Raw genomic sequence first — 17283 nt, forward strand, 5'->3', positions numbered from 1 at the left:
TACCTTCATAAACCATTTGGTTGAATTACATTAACAAATAGGAAAAAAAGAAACCCCAACTTTGTCAGAAGAAGTCAGAATCTCATATGCCACAATGTATATCAGAAAATGTGGCCACCAGAACAGTCATCGAAGCAAACACAACAAGGAGAGAGTAGACAAGTGCCCAAAGTCCCTGCTCCCCTTTTTTCACACCCAGTGAGGAGCAGGATGAAAACAAACCCACCTAGCGGATCCCCCACCCCCACCCCCTGGGGAAGACAATGACAGCTCCCAACAAACTGCATTTTCATGCACCTATTTCCAACACAAGCCAGCAATCTAGGACACGAAGAAAAGAGAGAGATCTACACACCGTCTCGTATACTTCTGGGATTCCTTGCGCACCTGACACAACAGCGCATGCCAGCCTTGGTCTCCTGGCCCTGGGGACCACTTTGCCTGAGGCAAATATGGCACCAGGTTAATGGGATCCATCCTCGGCCCCGTGGGCCGGCTTTCTGTGGGGAGAGCGCACATCTGCATTCAGTCTGGCAAGTTGTTAACAGAATCAGAATGCAAAGTAAATTAGAAATCAGCACCAACTGTGCCCAGGTAACTCAGGATGATGATGGTGGGAAAAGACATTCCAGAGCAAGTCATTTATTTGAGAGTATTATGCTCAGTTTCAGGGTAGGTATTCAGGTCACTTTCCTGACCAGGTGAAACTGGTCATATTGACAATCCCAATTTTCTGGGAGTTTCTCAAAATTCCTAAAGACTTTCCCCTTTTAATCCACTCTACAGTGCACATGGCCATACAGATGGGGTCCTGGGCTGCTGGGCCTCCCCTGTTTCTGAATGCTAGTGGGGCCAGCCCCTCTGTGTCTCAGCTTCAGCAGCGGGATGGCCAAGCCAAATATGAAGGTAACGTAGCCCTATCGTCTTGCTGTGGTATCTGGGGGTATTCTCCAAGCAAATAGACAGGTTCAAAGTGGAAGAAAGGAATTGTGTCCTGACTGGCCACATTTCCAGATTAGAAAATAAATCTCCTATGTAAAAGAAGATCAAAGGGGGTCTGTTTTCTTGAAAATGGAATATAAGAAGGACTTTACAATGTTTACAAATTTTGCATTTTATGTTGAAATGCTTAACTGCTAGTTTCAGATAGAACTGGGAAGGCAAGATTGATGGTATAAAAAGGCAGGGAGAAAAAAAATTTAGCTCATGATTTCTCTCATTTGGAGATCACTCATACATAGAAGGGACAGCCCAGCATCACTGTGAGCTACAGCAGAAAGTAGGACAAGTGACAAAGAGAGCGTGAGATCAGAAAAGGAAGAAGGTGAGAGAACCCCCCTCAAATAGAAGCCACAGATCACACGGGGTCTAGAAGTACAAGTGCACTGCCTAACAGAAAAGTGTGCACTCACAGTTGTGTCTACTCTCGTAACTGACAGGGAAGTGACCTGAAGCATGACCTTACACTAATAAGCCACATCAACTGGCATGAAGAAGTTAGAGTTCAGGCATTCACACACGAAGCTTGTCTGCTTGTATTTTCATATACCACAGACTATGGAGCTCTAGACCTAAGTTAAAAGAGGGTAAAGGGTAGAAAAATCCCTTCCTGGGTGAGTGTTACTTCAGTCTGGACAGCCAGAAAATTCATGGGTTCTCACTGTGATTTTGAAATTCAGCTGTTCCCTATTCCACTGAGAGGTTCTTTAAAAAGGCTTTTGGAACCTCAAACTGGAAATAAGACTATCTCCAAGAAATCAACTCTGAGCAGAAATGTCACTTCAATGTTATTCCATTCCTCATCCTTTAGCTAAAATTCTACATTGCATTTCACAGATGGAATCTGTTCCTAAGATTCCTTTCTTCTCTCAACCAATTACAAAAAATAAAGTAAATGGAACCATCAATAAAAAAAAGGTTGTTAGGAATCTACTCAGAACCACAGAAATTAAACCATTAACAGCCACACCCTAAAATCACCAGAGGGTATCTGAAAGCCCTTCACAGTTAAAGAATAAAAGTGATTTCAGGTCTGAAAGGAGCATTAGTCACGAAATAATTTGTCATGTTATGTACAAGAAAATCAGGCTAAAGGGCAGAGTAGAGTTCCAACTGGAAGGCAGGTTGCTGAAATCATACAGCAAGGAGTGGCTGAGTATCACCAAAAGCAGTTAGGATCCCGTTCCCACAAACCTATGCCTGTTCTTGTATTTCAACTGATGACCAGCTCTATTTAATAGACCAGCTGGTCTATTAAAGGTGACATAAGCTATGGGTCACGCTTATGACCCATATCTGAAAATACATATCTATTTTCAGAAAGTAAAAGCAGAGTAAAGCTGCTCTTTTTTGGTCTCAGGCGTAGGAGAAGCAGCAGCTAAGGCCGTCTTTGACTGGAAAGAAAGAACAATATCCTACCTCAGATGACAGCTACTTTGCCAGTGGTGGGTCCTGGTGCCAGCGTCTTCTCTGGGCTCTTGACCGGGGCAGTGTGACTACAACTGGAGGCCAGAGGACACCTACAGGTCAGCAAGCCCTCCCTGGACTGCTGGAACAAGCCACCGACAAGTGGCTTCGAGGGTGTATTTCAGGATGCCTGCCTTAGGGCCCCCAGTTGAAAGGAGTGCAGGCTGGCATTAGGAAAGCTAAAACCCAAAAGCAGTCCTGAAACTGTTTCAGATGGAGCTCCTGAGGGCCCACTCCAGGGAAGAGCAACTACACTGAAGCAAGCCCTGCTCTCCAGTGAAACGCTGAGCACACGCTGCAGAGCAGCCCCAGCCAGGGAGGGCGGGAAGAGAGATGCCAGCACAGCTCCAGACCCTGCCGTGCAGGCTCCCCACACAGGAGCCGGGCACCAGAGTCTAGTCGTTTATTGTGGGCCAAAGGCTTAGCTCTGCTTTTAAAGACAGCACTCATGATGTCTACGTAGCACCTTGCCACAAAAGAAACAATTCTAGTTTCTAATGTGCTTTATAGAATGAATTAAGTCTTACTGGAAGATGCAGGGGTGATCTCACCCTCTTTCCTAGGAAACACACAAGTAACTCTGACAGAAATCAAACGGCACACTCACTGTGATGGTGAAGCAGAAAAAACACTACATTGGCACTTGGGGAGCTGGGTTAGAGTCCACTATATCATGTACTTGCTGTATGGTATGGGAAAATTTACTTATGATCTGCAAATATGTGCCCTGATTTCAAAATGTGGATGATTATTCCAATGACAAGACACAAAGGAAGCACCTCATACATGCTGACATCCTGAACAAACATGCTACTGATTCCTAAACTCACGGAGGAAAGGCAGTTCCGAGAGGATCTGGGAAAGGAACGAAGCATGGCAGCCAAGTGGGTGGCATTAAGGGCAATTCATGTTTAAGCATGTTTGGTAAAAAGACCAAATGTATTACTTTATATTCACACTTCATATATCAAGTGCCATCTGCTACCAGACTCGGCTAAAACTGGGATGTAAGGCAATGAATGAAGTAGACATGGTTTCTGACCTTGTGGAGCTGACAGCCTACATGGGGAGACTTACAATGAACAAACACAAAAATTAAATGATTAGAATTGTGATAATGAAAGAAACAATCATGGTAAAACCACATAGAGGTGGCCCAAGGGACAAGCTGTTCCTCAAGCTTTAATCCAAAGTCAAAACAATTCAAACCACTATGCTGGCCACACAACACACAACCTGGCCCAGGGCAGCTACTAGTTTCTGACTCCTGAGTTTTAGATTATTACCTTAAGGTCTTACATATAATAATGAATATGACAGACGAGGTACCCATGTAAATGTAAAGTCAAGAATCCAGTATGTTTATGATTTTTTAAAAGATGTATTTATTTTATTTTTAGAGAGAGAGTGAGAAGGACAGAGGAAGAGGGAGAGAGAATTCTAAATGGACTTCGGAGCCCGTCAAGGGGCTGGATCTCACGACCCTGAGTTGAAACCAAGGGTGGGACACTTAACTGACTGGCGCCCCAGGAATCCAGCGTTTTTAAAAGAAGCTGGTAAGACCCAAACCAGAGTATCTAATAGTAACTGTGTATGGGTATCAGCTCCAAGAATAAGCCGAAAACATAGTAAACAATATTTGTACTCAAACGTGGGTACAATCATGTACTATATCTCCTATAGTATAAATTCATTCCACAAACATTTACTGAGCACCTACTGTGTGTCAATTTTTCCAGTTTCTGTGGTATAGTGAACGAACAGTAAGTAAACTGCTGTGTTCATGGAGATGACATATCAATGGGAGAGACAAACAATAAAAAGGATAAGCAAATAAAATGTACATTAAAAGGGCTCTAGGACAATGGTGGAATAGGAGGAACCAGGAATCTATCTCCTCGCCTACTCAGTAACTGCATTGGCAGAATCTGTCCCCTAGAACTATGTATTTTAGAACTGGGCAGTCTATTAAAGGCTTGCAAATTCCCAGAAGGCTTGGCTGGGGAGTTGTGGTTAATTTCTGTCAATTTCGGCTGTAAGCACAGTAGCAGCAACACAATCTCCACCCTAGGGGAATGCAGCCATGCACCAGATCCTGGAGCAATTTACATATAGCTTGCTAGAATGAGGGTGGGCAAAAAAGGCCCGCCCCTCTGATTATCAGGGATTTGTGCCTGACTGCTTTATAGCTGCTTCTGATCACAGAGGTGGGCAGCCAGTGTGGCTGCAGCTCCCTCCATTGTAGCAAGCCTCTCCACCTCTGGATGAGGTGGCTACCAGGGTGTTTATAGGGCTAGCAACATTTTATCCTCCCTTCATTGTCCTCTTTTTCTCCTTTTGGAAGCCAGTAATTAGAGTAAGACATTCAAAAGCAATTGAATACCTGGGGAAAATTAGAAAGTGACTAAATATCCAGGAAAAGGCGCATGCTCAGAAAAGACCTGAGAAAACCTTAAGTTCAAAGATCGTGCTGATCCTCAGCACAAAGTCAGCCTATAAAAATAAAAACTTGAATTAATTAATTAACAAAAGACAGCAAACACTAGGGAACAGAGAAAATCTGATTTCAGAGTTACCATATTATTAGATTAAAATGTCCAGTTTTCAACAAAAAAAAGTCAAACAGCATACAAAGAAATAGGAAACTGTCTCATTCAAAGGAAAAAAATAAACAACAGAAACTATCCCTGCAAAAGAACTATAAATTTACCTGAAGAAGATATTAAAACAATCATCTAAAGCTGCTCAAAAAACTAAAGACGTAGAGAAAGTCAAGCAAATAATGTGTAAAAATAATGGAAATACCAATAATAAGACAAAATCTAAAAAAAAAAAAAAAAGGAAAAGGAAATACTGGAGTTGAAAAGAATAACAGAAATGAAAAAGTCACTAGAGCCATTCAAAGGGAATTTAAGCAGGCAGAAGACAGAATCAGTGAACTTGAAGATAGGGCAATGGAAAGTACTGAATCTAAGAAACGGGGAAAAAGACTGAATAAAAGTGAACAGAACGTAAGGGACCCATGAGACACATCAAGCCGACCAGCATATACACTGCAGAAGCTTCAAAAACAGAAGAGAGAAAGGGGCAGAGAGAATACTTGAAGTAGTGGCTGAAAACTTCCCAACTCTGCTGAAAGACATAAATATAAACACCCAAAAAACTCAATGAACTCCAGGTAACATGAACTCAAAGAGACCCATATGAAGACATATTATCATCAAACTATCTAAAGGCAAAGACAGAGAACCCTGAAAGTTGGAAAAGTGACTTGTCACACACAAGAGCTCCTCAATAAAATTATCGACACATTTCTCATCACAAACTTTAGAGAATATAACACACACACACACACACAAAAGAGAATACAACGCAGTGGGCAATATATTCAAAGTGCTAAAAAAACAAAACAAAACAAAAACAAAAACAAAAAAAAAAACCACCAAAAAGCTGTCAACCAAAAATCTTGTATCTGGCAAAACTGTCCTTCAAAAGTGAGGGAAAAATTAAGACATTCCAGATAAACAAAAGCTGAGATAGTTTATCATTACATTTACTCTGCAAAAAATGTCACAGGCGTCCTCAAGGTGAAATGAAAAGACACTACACAGTACCTCAAAGCCATGTGGAGAAATAAAGATTTTAATAAAGATAAATACATGCAAATTGTTATAACAACAGTTTGTAAAACCACTTTCTGTTTTCTACATGATTTAAAAGGCTAATACATCTTTAAAAAATAATTTTTAGTTTAAAAGCTAATATTATTTTAACTTTGGTCTGTAACTCCAAATCTTGTTTCCTACATAATTTAGGAGACTAATGCATTTAAAATTAGTATTAGTTTAGTCTTTGGGGCATGCAATGTATAAAGATGTAATTTTGCAACATCAACAACCAAAGGGATGGGGACAGAGTTGTAAAGTAGAATTTTTGTCTGTTATTGAAGTTAAACTGGTATAAAGTCAAATTACAATGTTATAATATTAGGATGTTAAACATAATCCCAATTGTAACCATAAAGAAAATAACTATACAACGTACACAAAAGGAAATGAAAAGAGAATCAAACATTTCACTACAAAAAAAAAAAAATCAACTAATGTAAAAGACAGTAAAAAAAGAAATGGGGGGGGACAGAGAACAAATAGCACAACTGCAGAAGTAAGTCCTTTCTTACCTGTAATTACTTTAAATGTAAATGGATTAAACTCTCCAAAGAACAGAATTTGGCAGAATAGATAAAAATCACATGATTCAACTATATGCTGCCTACAAGAGACTCACTTGAGATCTAAAGACACAAACGGGTTGAAAGTGAAAGGATGGAAAAAGATACCCCACGCAAACAGCAAAAGAGAACAGGGTGGCTACATTAATATCAGATAAAATGGACTTTAAATCTGCTTTTGGTTTTTTAAAGATTTTATTTATTTATTTATTTATTTATTTATTTATTTATTTGACAGAGAGAGAGGAAGAGTGTATGCACAAGTAGGGGGAGTGGCAGGCAGAGGGAGAGGGAGAAGCAGATCCCTGGGATGATCACCTAAACCAAAGGCAAAATGCTTAACTGACTGAGCCATCCAAGTGCCCCACAAAATGGCCTTTAAGCATATGAAGTAAAAACTGACAGAATTGAAGGCAAAACAGTGCTGTAAGAGTAGTTGGAGACATCAGTATCCCACTCATAATAATGGAAAGAATAACCAAAAATAAGGAAATAAAGGACTTAGCACAATAAACTAACTAGGTCTAACAGACATATAAAACATTATCCAAAAACAACAGCATACACATTGTTCTCAAGTACACATGGGACAATTTCCAAGATATACATACATTAGGCCACAAATTTCCAAATTAGTCTCAATATTTATTTTTTTTCTTTTTTTTTTTTCTATTTTTTTTAATTTTCAATAAAGGCAGTGTTTGCTCTTCCAACAGTGTAACACCATCCAAGGCAACATACTAGCCTGGATAGCTGACAACCGCTGGGTTAGTTTCAATATTTAAAAGACAGATATCATATAAACTATCTTCTATAATCACAACAGGATAAAGCTGAAAATCAGTAACAAGAGATATTAGAAAATACTTAGTGATAAATAAAAACAAAAACATAATATATTAAACTAAAATATACAACAAAAAAGAGTGGTAAGGGGGAAATTCATAACTATAAATATGCACATTATAAAACAAGAAAGACCTCAATGACCTAACTCTACAATTTAAAAATACTAGAAAAAGAACAACTAAAGTCAAAGCCAGCAGAAGAAAGGAAATAATAAAGATTAAAGCAGAGGTAAATGAAACAGAATATAGAGAAATCTTTGAAACCAAAAGTTGATGCTTTGAAAAGATCAACAAAATTGACAAACCTTTACCTAGATGTACTAAAAAGAGAGAAAGAAAAGGCTCAACTTACTAAGATCAGAGAAGAAAGTGATGACATTACTACTGATTCCACAGAAATAAAAGATTACAAGAGAGCACTATGAACATTATACACCAACAAATGGATAACCTAGATGAAATGAACATATCCTAGAAACATAAAACCTACCAAAACTCAATCACTAAGAAATAGAACATCCGAATAGACCAATAACTACTAAAGAGACTGAATAATAAAAAATGTCAAGAAAGAAAAGTCCTGGGGGTGCCTGGGTGGCTTAGCACATGATCTCAGGGTCATGAGATTAAGCCCATGTCAAACTCTGTGCTGAGTGTGGAGCCTGATTAAGATTCTCTCTCTCACTCTGACCCTCCATGCCACTTGCAAGTACACTCTCTCTTTCTCTCTCTCTCTAAAAAAGGAAAAAAAAGTCTCAGGTCCAATGGCTTTACTGGTGCATTCTACCAAACATTTAAAGAACTAACACTAGTCCTTAAACTTTTCCAAAAAATTGTAAAGAACACTTCCTAACTTATTCAATGAGATCAGCACTGCCCTGATACCAAGGGGGGAAAAAAAAACACCATGAAGAAAAAAAAAAACAACAAAAACAAATACAGACCAACATTCCTTTTGAAAAGTGATGTAAAAATCCCCCCCCCAAATATTAACAAATTCAACTCAGCAGCATATTAAAAAAATTATACACCATGACCAAATGGGATATGTCCCTGAAATCCAAAAATAGTTCAACAAATGAAAATTGATCATTGTAATATGCCACATCAGCTAGAGGAATAAAACCATGTAACCATCTCAACTGATGTGGAAAAAGCACTTGACAAAATTTAACACCCTTTCATGATAAACACACCTAACAAAATAGTAATAGAAGGAAACTGCCTCAAATTAATAAAAACTACATATGAAAAACCCACAGCGAACCTCATACTCAACTGTAAAAGACTGAAAACTTTTCTTCTAAGACCAAGAACAAAAAAATAAAATAAAATAAAATAAGACCAAGAACAAAGCATGGATGTCAACTTCCCCACACAGTATTGGAATGAGGCAAGAAATAAAAGGCATCTAAATTGGAAAGGAGGAGGTAAAATTATCCATTTGCAGATGGTATGATCTTATACATAGGAAACCCGAAAGACTACACAAAAATGTGTGAGGATAAATAAATATAGCAAAGTAGCAAAATACAAAGTCCACACATACAAATCAGTTGGTATTTCTACATGCAAACAATGACCAACTGAGAAGGAAATTACAAAAACAATTCTATTTAAGATACAGCTGAAAAAATTAAATACTTAATAATTTTTTTAAAGATTTTATTTATTTATTCATGAGAGACACAGAGAGAGAGGCACAGACACAGGCAGAGGGAGAAGCAGGCTCCATGCAGGGAGCCCGATGTGGGACTCGATCCTGGAACTCCAGGATCATGCCCTAAGCCTAAGGCAGACGCCCAACTGCTGAGCCACCCAGGCATCCCTAAATACTTAATAACTTAACCAAGAAGGTAAAGACTTGTAAAATGAAAACTACCAAATATTCCTAAAAGAAATTCAACAAGACATAAATAAATGGAATATATCCCATATTCATGGAACAGAACACTTAATATTATTAAAATATCAACACTACCCAAAGTGCTCTATAGATTCAATGCAATTCCTATCAAAATCCCAGAGATATTTTACAGAAATAAAAGAATTCTTCCTTAAAATTAATACGGAATCTCAAATGTCTCCAAATAGCCAAAACAATCTTGAGAAAGAACAAAGCTGGACGACTTCTATTTCCCAATTTCAAAACTTACTACAAAGCTACAGTAACCAAAACTGTGTGGTTTGGGCATAAAGATAGACATATAGACCAGTGGAATACAACAGCAAGTCCAGAAATAAACCCTTCCACATATGGTCAAATGATCTCTGACAAGGGTACCAAGATCATTCAGTGGGGGAAGGGATGGTCCTTTCAACAGACAGTGCTGGCAAAACTGGATATCCACAATGCAAAAGAGCAAAGTTGGACCCTTCCCTTATACAAAAGTTAACTCAAAATGAAACAAGAACCTAAATGTAAAGACCTAAAACAATAAAACTCTTTGAAGAAAACATAGGGCAAAAGCTTCACAACGTTGGATTTGGCAATGATTTTTAGGATCAACTCCAAAGGCAAAAGCAACAAAAGAAAAACTAGATAAACTGAACTTCATGAAAATTTTAAACTTTTTCTCATTAAAAGACACTATCCACAGAATAAAAAGGCAACCTACAGGAGAAACTATTTTCAAACTATATATCTAATAAGGGATCAATATCCAGATTATAGAGAACTCATACAATGCAAAACAAATCAAAACAAAAACAAACAACCCTATTCAAAAATGTCCAAAGACTTGAATAGACATTTCTCAACAGGAGATATACAAATGGCCAATAAAGTACATGAAAAGATGCTCAATATCACTACCTAATGCAAATGAAAACTATGAGATACTACTTCATATCCATTAGGATGACTACTACAAAAAAACAGAAAATAACAACTGTTGGGGAGGATGTAGAGAAGTTGAAACCCTTGAGGACTGTGGGTGGGAATGTTAAATGGTAGAGATGCTGATAAAACAGTATAAAGTTTTCTCAAAAAATTAGAAGCAGAATTATCATATGATTCCAGTGATTCCACTTGTGGATATATACTCCAAAAAATTGAAAACAGGCCCACAAAGAGAGATGTGTGCACCCATGTTCATCAAAGCATTATTCACCATAGATAAAACATGGAAGCAACCAAAGTGTCCATCAACCAATGAACAGATAAAATATAGTATATATACAATGGAATATTATTCAGCCTTTAAAACGAAGGAAATTCTGCAATATGCTACAACATGGATGAACCTTGCACACATTATGGTAAGTGAAATAAGCCAGTTACCAAAGGACAATCACTTTATAATTCCACTTATATGAGATACTTGGAGCAGTCAAAAACTTAAAGCCAAAAAGTAGAATGGCAGTTGCTAGAGGCTGGGGTGGGAGCAGGAAAGGATGGGAGTTACGTTTTAATGGGTACAGAGTTTCAGTTTTGCAAGATAGAGTTTTGGAGATAGGCAGTAGTGATGGTGGGTGGCACAACAATACGAATGTATCTAATACTGCTAAGCTGTACACTTAAAAAGTAGAGAGCTTAGCTGTCTCAGTCTGTGGAGTGTGCGACTGTTGATCTCAAGGGTTTTGAGTTCCAGCCCCATGTTGGGTGTTGAGATCACTTAAAAATAAAATCCTTTAAAAAAAGATGGTAAACTTTATTATGTGTATTTTATCACAATAAAAAAAGAAAAATAAGTATGTCATTCACAAATAATTAAACACTAAATGTTGCCCAACTTCAAGTAGGCTCATGGTTGAAATCAGATTATCTTAAATTCTAACAAATGACTCGGTTTCCTCATGGATTTAGATAAATCATCTGCCCCTGTCTACTATCTCTCTTAGACAATTTGCCTTACAATAATTCATTTAGGATGATGCTTCCTCTGAATTCCAAGTTATTTTTAGAATTGAAAAACATTATTGTGAAATTTAACTAGGAAATGCCCTTTATTCTGAAGCAGTTTTTACAATGCTTATTATACTTAAAACTTGTAGTGCCCTGACTTTTATGCCAGAAAACATAAAGGAAGAAATTTCACAAACTGAAAGGGCAAAAGGAGAAGGAAAGCATAATAACCTGAGAGGGGTTTTCCATAGCCAACTTCTAAGCTTTCATTTAAAAATAGCCTAGCGAGTGCCCTATCACTTTATTTTCAGTGTCCTAGCAAATTGCTCCGTGAGCATAGCTATGTCTCCTCAGGACAGACCCATGGCAGGAAGCCAATCAAACTATTTCAACCTCAGATTTCCCACTTTTCTCCAAGCATATTTTTCCCCTTATTTCTCTCTGAGACTTTTCAGTCTTCAAAAATATATATTTGGCAAATTTCAGAGTCTTTATGAAAAGAAAAAACAGGGACCCCTGGGTGGCTCAGTGGTTGGGCATCTGCCTTTGGTTCAGGGCATGATCCTGGGGTCCCAGGATGGAGTCCCATATCAGGCTCCCTGCACGGAGCTTGCTTTTCCCTCTCCCTATGTCTCTGCCTCTCTGTCTCTCATGAATAAGTAAATAAAATCTTTAAAATAAAATCAAAGTAAAAATTAAAAGAAAAACACTTCCAATTGAAATAATCTTTTATACATACACTGTATTTGTTGTTGGTGTCTAACAGTATAAGGGCTATCTTTTAAACTGCATTTAAATATACAGCATCACATAATGAAACTTTTTTTTCTGGTAATATAAGAGTTATTAAAGCTTAGCCACAGAATGAGGTGAAAGCAAACCAAATTTAAAGCCAATTTTAGGAGTCAAGAAATGAAAGATTTAAGTTTCTTTCCTTCCATAGCAAAATGCTGATGGTTGTTGAGGTTGTATACAGGGTATATGGGGACTCACTGTACTATTCTAGTTTTGTGTATCTTTGAGCATTTCCTTAATTTCCACTTCATGCTCAACTTTGCTAAAGTGAAGTTGGAAAAGTGAACAATTAGCTATACTGAAAGTATTACTTTGTAAAATAAGATTAGCTAATACCACCAACTAGAACACCAAAAGGGACAAACTGACTAATGTTAAGTTATAGTGGCATCTATGGGGGGCAGCACGGTGGGTGGGGTTTTGATTTGGACCTTTCCTGGGCCTTGAGACCAGGTGACTGACTACAGAGTAAATCACCAGACTTCCAGGCTTCCCTTGCTGATGATTTTCCAAATCAGCTGGTTCTAAACCACATTACTCATCCTCATCTAATCATGACCTACATAAGAAGCACCTCTTAAAATCCAGATCCAGGGCCCCACCCACTACAGACCTTTGAAATCAGTAATAACAGAAAAGGTAAGACCTGGGAATCTGGACTTTTGATGCCCTCCTCTGATAATTTTTAACAGATACCAAAGTTAAAAGCCCCTGAAAATCTCTTTAATTGTCTACAAAGACAGATGTGCCACTCTGGGGGTCATAAGGGCTATCTGCCAACCTCCATTCACAAGGTCAGGGGTAACTGCTTCTTTTCTAGATTTCATCAACAGGAAGGCTGACAAGGCCCTCCACCGCTACCTCTACCACAAAGACCAGCCCCGCCACCCCCAACTGCCCAGAAACCACCAATCTCATAATTTTTATCCCTGTTTACATCAGTCACCACAGGAAGTTTGGGCCTCCTGAGACATCCTTGGACTCCCAAACCACTCTGTGCGCTCCCTTTTCTGACCCCACTTCCCAGCCTTCCTCATATTAACCTGGTAGTACTCTTGGTCAGTCAACAGCAAAATCACTTGCATCTTCAACCCTTGCATTCTCTACTCTGAACAGCCCCTTCACTGTCCTGTTCCAATGATGTCTGGCTCATCCTGAGGACAGATACCCCACAAACCTCTGCCAGTGGCGGCTGTTTCCCCCTCATACCCTCACAAACTGGCTCAAATTCCTCACTATTCCTCCCTTTCTCCCTAAAACTGCCCAGCTTTGACTCTTCCTTGTCAGACTATGTCGCTCACTGCCCCCCTCCTTATAATCACCTACTTTCCTCTTGGTCACCACCACCTCCCAAGTCCCCCAGCATTAGTTAAAAAGATGTTTAGCTACTCACTGTCATTCCTCCCAACACATTTCCTGTCATCATAATTCTTAGAGATTTTATATATACATGGGTTCTCCTACCTCTGCCTTAGTTCTGTGACCTGTCCTCCATTATTTTGTCCTCCACCCTACTTCAGCCACTCCCATAGTCAAACAGCAGCCCTTTATAATCTTTGAATTCCACATTAGGCTCCCCCTGGGAGCCTGCTTCTCCTTCTGCCTATGTCTCTGCCTCTCTCTCTCTGTCTCTCAGGAATAAATAAATAAAATCTTAAAAAAAAAAAAAAAAGAAAGAAAGAGGCCTGGAGATGATTTTTTTTTTTAAGATTTTATTTATTTATTCATGAGAGACACACAGAGAGAGAGACAGAGACAGAGACAGAGACATAGGCAGAAGGAAAAGCAGGCTTGGAGCGTGCTGCAGAACTCAATCCCAGGACCCCAGGATTACGACCCGAGCCAAAGGCAGATGCGCAACCAATGAGCCATCCAGGTGCCCCTGGGCTATTTATTTCTACCTGCAGATACAACACATAGTCTGGAGTTATTTCCTTTTGACCTAATTAGAGGACTTCCCTTTATATTTCTTTTTTTTTAATTATTGTTTAATTAATTTTTTTAAAGATTTTATTTATTGATGAGACACACAGAGAGAGAGAGAGAGAGAGAGAGAGAGGCAGAGACACAGGCAGAGGGAGAAGCAGGTTCTATGCAGGGAGCCCGATGTGGGACTCGATCCTGGGACTCCAGGATCACACCCTAGGCCGAAGGCAGGCGCCAAACCACTGAGCCACCCAGGGATCCCCTTCCCTTTATATTTCTTGAAAGATAAGTCTGTAATCAATAATTACCTCATCTTTGTTTACATGAGAATATATTTTACTTTCATTTTTGAAGGATAGTTTTAGATATAAAATTTAATATAGAACTTGGTGTTGACAGCTTTTTCATTGAACATGTAACTCCACTGTTGTGTGTCACTTTTTTCAATTATTAATACACTTTATTTTGTAGAGCTATTTTAGGTTCACAGCAAAATTGAGCAGAAAGTACAGTTCCCCTATACCTCATATCCTCAAGGGTACAGAACCTCCCCCATTATCATCCCCCACCATGGTGGTAAATTTGTTACAACTGATGAACAACATTGATATATCATTATCAACCAAAGTCCATAGTTTACATTATGGTTTACTGTTGGTGCACATTCTATGGGTTTTGAAAAATGTATAATGACATGTGCCCACCACCACGGTATCATATAGAATAGTTTCACTGCCTTGAATATTCTGTCTGTTGATTCATCCCTTCCTCCCCTGCTAACTCCTGTCAACCACTGATATTTCTAATGTCTCCATAGTTTTGCCTTTTCCAGAATGTCAGATAGTTGGAATCATACATTATGCAACCTTTTCCGGGGGCCTCTTTCACTCAGTAATATGCATTTAAGGATCCTCCATGTCTCCTCATGGTTTGATAGCTCATTTCCTTTTCACATTGAATAACATTCTTTTGTACCACAAAACAAAACAAAAAAAAAAAAAATAGAGTATTCCTAGATGTACCACAGTTTATTCACCTATTCCCCTACTGAAAGGCATCTTGGTTGCTTGCTGGTTGTGGCAATTACGAGTAAAGATGCTAAAAATATGTTTGCAGGTTTTTGTGTGGACTTAAGTTTTCCATTTATTTGGGTAAATTCCAAGGAGTGCAATTGCTGGATCATACTGTAAGAGTATGTTTAATTTTGTAAGAAACTGCCAAACTGGGGCAGCCTGGGTGGCCCAGCGGTTTAGCGCCACCTTCGGCCGAGGGCCTGATCCTGGAGGCCCGGTATCGAGTCCCACTTCGGGCTCCCTGCATGGAGCCTGCTTCTCCCTCTACCTGTGTCTCTGCCTCTCTCTCTCTCTCTCTCTTTCTCTCATGAATAAATAAATAAAATCTTAAAAAAAAAAAAATAAAATGTATGCAAATTGTTAAAAAAAAAAAAAAGAAGTCGGTTGCCACCCTGGCATCCATACCTTCTATAAAAAAAAAATAAAAAAATAAAAATAAAAAACCAAAAAACTTCCAAACTGTCTTCCAAAGTGGCTGTGACATTTTGCATTCCTACCAGCAATAAATGAGAGTTCCTTTTGCTACATATCCTTGCCAGGATTGGTGGTGTCAGAGTTTTGGATGTTGGCCATTCAAATAGGTATATATATCAATATCTCATTGTTGTTTTAATTTGCCATTCCCAGTGACATATGAAGTTGAACATCTTTTCATGTTTACTTGCCATCTGCATATCTTTTTTGCAGAAGAGTCTGTTAGTCTTTTGCTCAAATTTTGAGCTGTTTATTTTCTTACTATTGAGTTTTTCTTTTAAGATTTTATTTATTTATTCATGAGAGATGCACAAAGAGAGGCAGAGACACAGGCAGAGGGAAAAGCAGGCTCCCTGGGGAAAACTGGATGTAGACTCAATCCCAGGACCCAGGGATCATGCCCTGAGCCAAAGGCAGATGTTCAATCACCGAGCCATCCAGGTGCCTCACTACTGAGTTTTAAATTAAGAGTTCTTTGTTTATTTTGGACAACAGTCCTTGATCAGATAGGTTTTCTTTCTTTTTTTTTTTTTCCTTTTTTCTTTTAGATAGGTTTTCTACAAATATTTTCTCCCAATCTGTGGCTTGTCTTCCCCTTTTATTGACATTGGTTTTCCCAGAGCAGAAGTTTTTCATTTTAATGAAGTCTAGTTTCTCAAGAATTTCTTTCATGATCATGTCTTTGGTGTGGTATCTAAGAAGTCATCACTACCCCTCAGATCATTGAGGTTTTCTCCATCATTACATTTTAGTTTTGTAGCTTTGTGTTTTACATTTGGGTCTGTGACCTAGTCTGAGTTAATTTTTGTGAAGGGTATAAGATCTGTGTTTAGGTTCATATTTTGGGTGTGAATGTTCCAGCATCATTTGTTGAAAAAACTATCTTTGCTCCATTGTATTGTCTTTGTTCCTCTGTCAACAAACAAGTGACTATAGCATTGTGTGTCTATTTCTTGGCTCTCTATTCTGTTCCATTGATCTGTTTGTCTGTTCTATCATCAATACCACACTGTCTTGATTACTGTAGCTTTATAGCCAGCCTTGAGGTTGCAGTGTCATCTTCCAACTTTGTTCTTTTTCAGTCATCACATTGGCTATTCTGGGTCTTTTCCCTCTCCATATAAATTTTAGGATCGGTTTGCTAATATCCACAAAATAACTAGCTAGGATTTTTATTAAGATTATGTTGAATCCAAAGATCAAGTTGAGAAGAACTGGTATCTTGATGATATTGAGTAATTCTATCCATGAACATGAAATATATATTTAGTTCTTTTATTGGTAGTTTCCCTCATACACATCTTGTATGTATTTTGTTAGACTTATACTTAGGTACTTCATTTTTGCTGGGGGGTAAGGGAGGATGCTACCAGAAATGATAGTCTTTAATTTCAAATTCCACTTATTTATTGCTGGTATACAAGAAAGTGACTTTCATATATTGAATTTGTATCTTGTAACCTAGCTATAATTGCTTATTAATTCCAGGAGGGGGATCCCTGGGTGGCGCAGTGGTTTGGCACCTGCCTTTGGCCCAGGGCGCGATCCTGGAGACCCGGGATCAAATCCCACGTCGGGCTCCCGGTGCATGGAGCCTGCTTCTCCCTCTGCCTGTGTCTCTGC

At 38.6% G+C, this 17283-nt stretch overlaps 1 protein-coding gene across 6 annotated transcripts in view; it reads right to left on the reverse strand.

The window, feature by feature from the left end:
• Nucleotides 1-17283, reverse strand: part of DHRS7B (dehydrogenase/reductase 7B) — a 63136-nt gene that overhangs the window by 27053 nt on the left and 18800 nt on the right. Inside the window, exon 1 of one of the 6 annotated variants that reach the window (XM_072820789.1) lies at nucleotides 2419-2736. The exons of the other annotated variants lie outside the window; for them this stretch is intronic. The gene's annotated coding sequence lies outside the window, so the exon portion shown is untranslated. Of the gene's footprint in view, nucleotides 1-2418; nucleotides 2737-17283 lie in introns of those variants that run through there. 6 annotated transcript variants of the gene reach the window in all.

This window comes from Canis lupus, chromosome 3 (genome assembly GCF_048164855.1).
Source record: "Canis lupus baileyi chromosome 3, mCanLup2.hap1, whole genome shotgun sequence".
NCBI classification, from domain to species: Eukaryota; Metazoa; Chordata; class Mammalia; order Carnivora; family Canidae; genus Canis; species Canis lupus.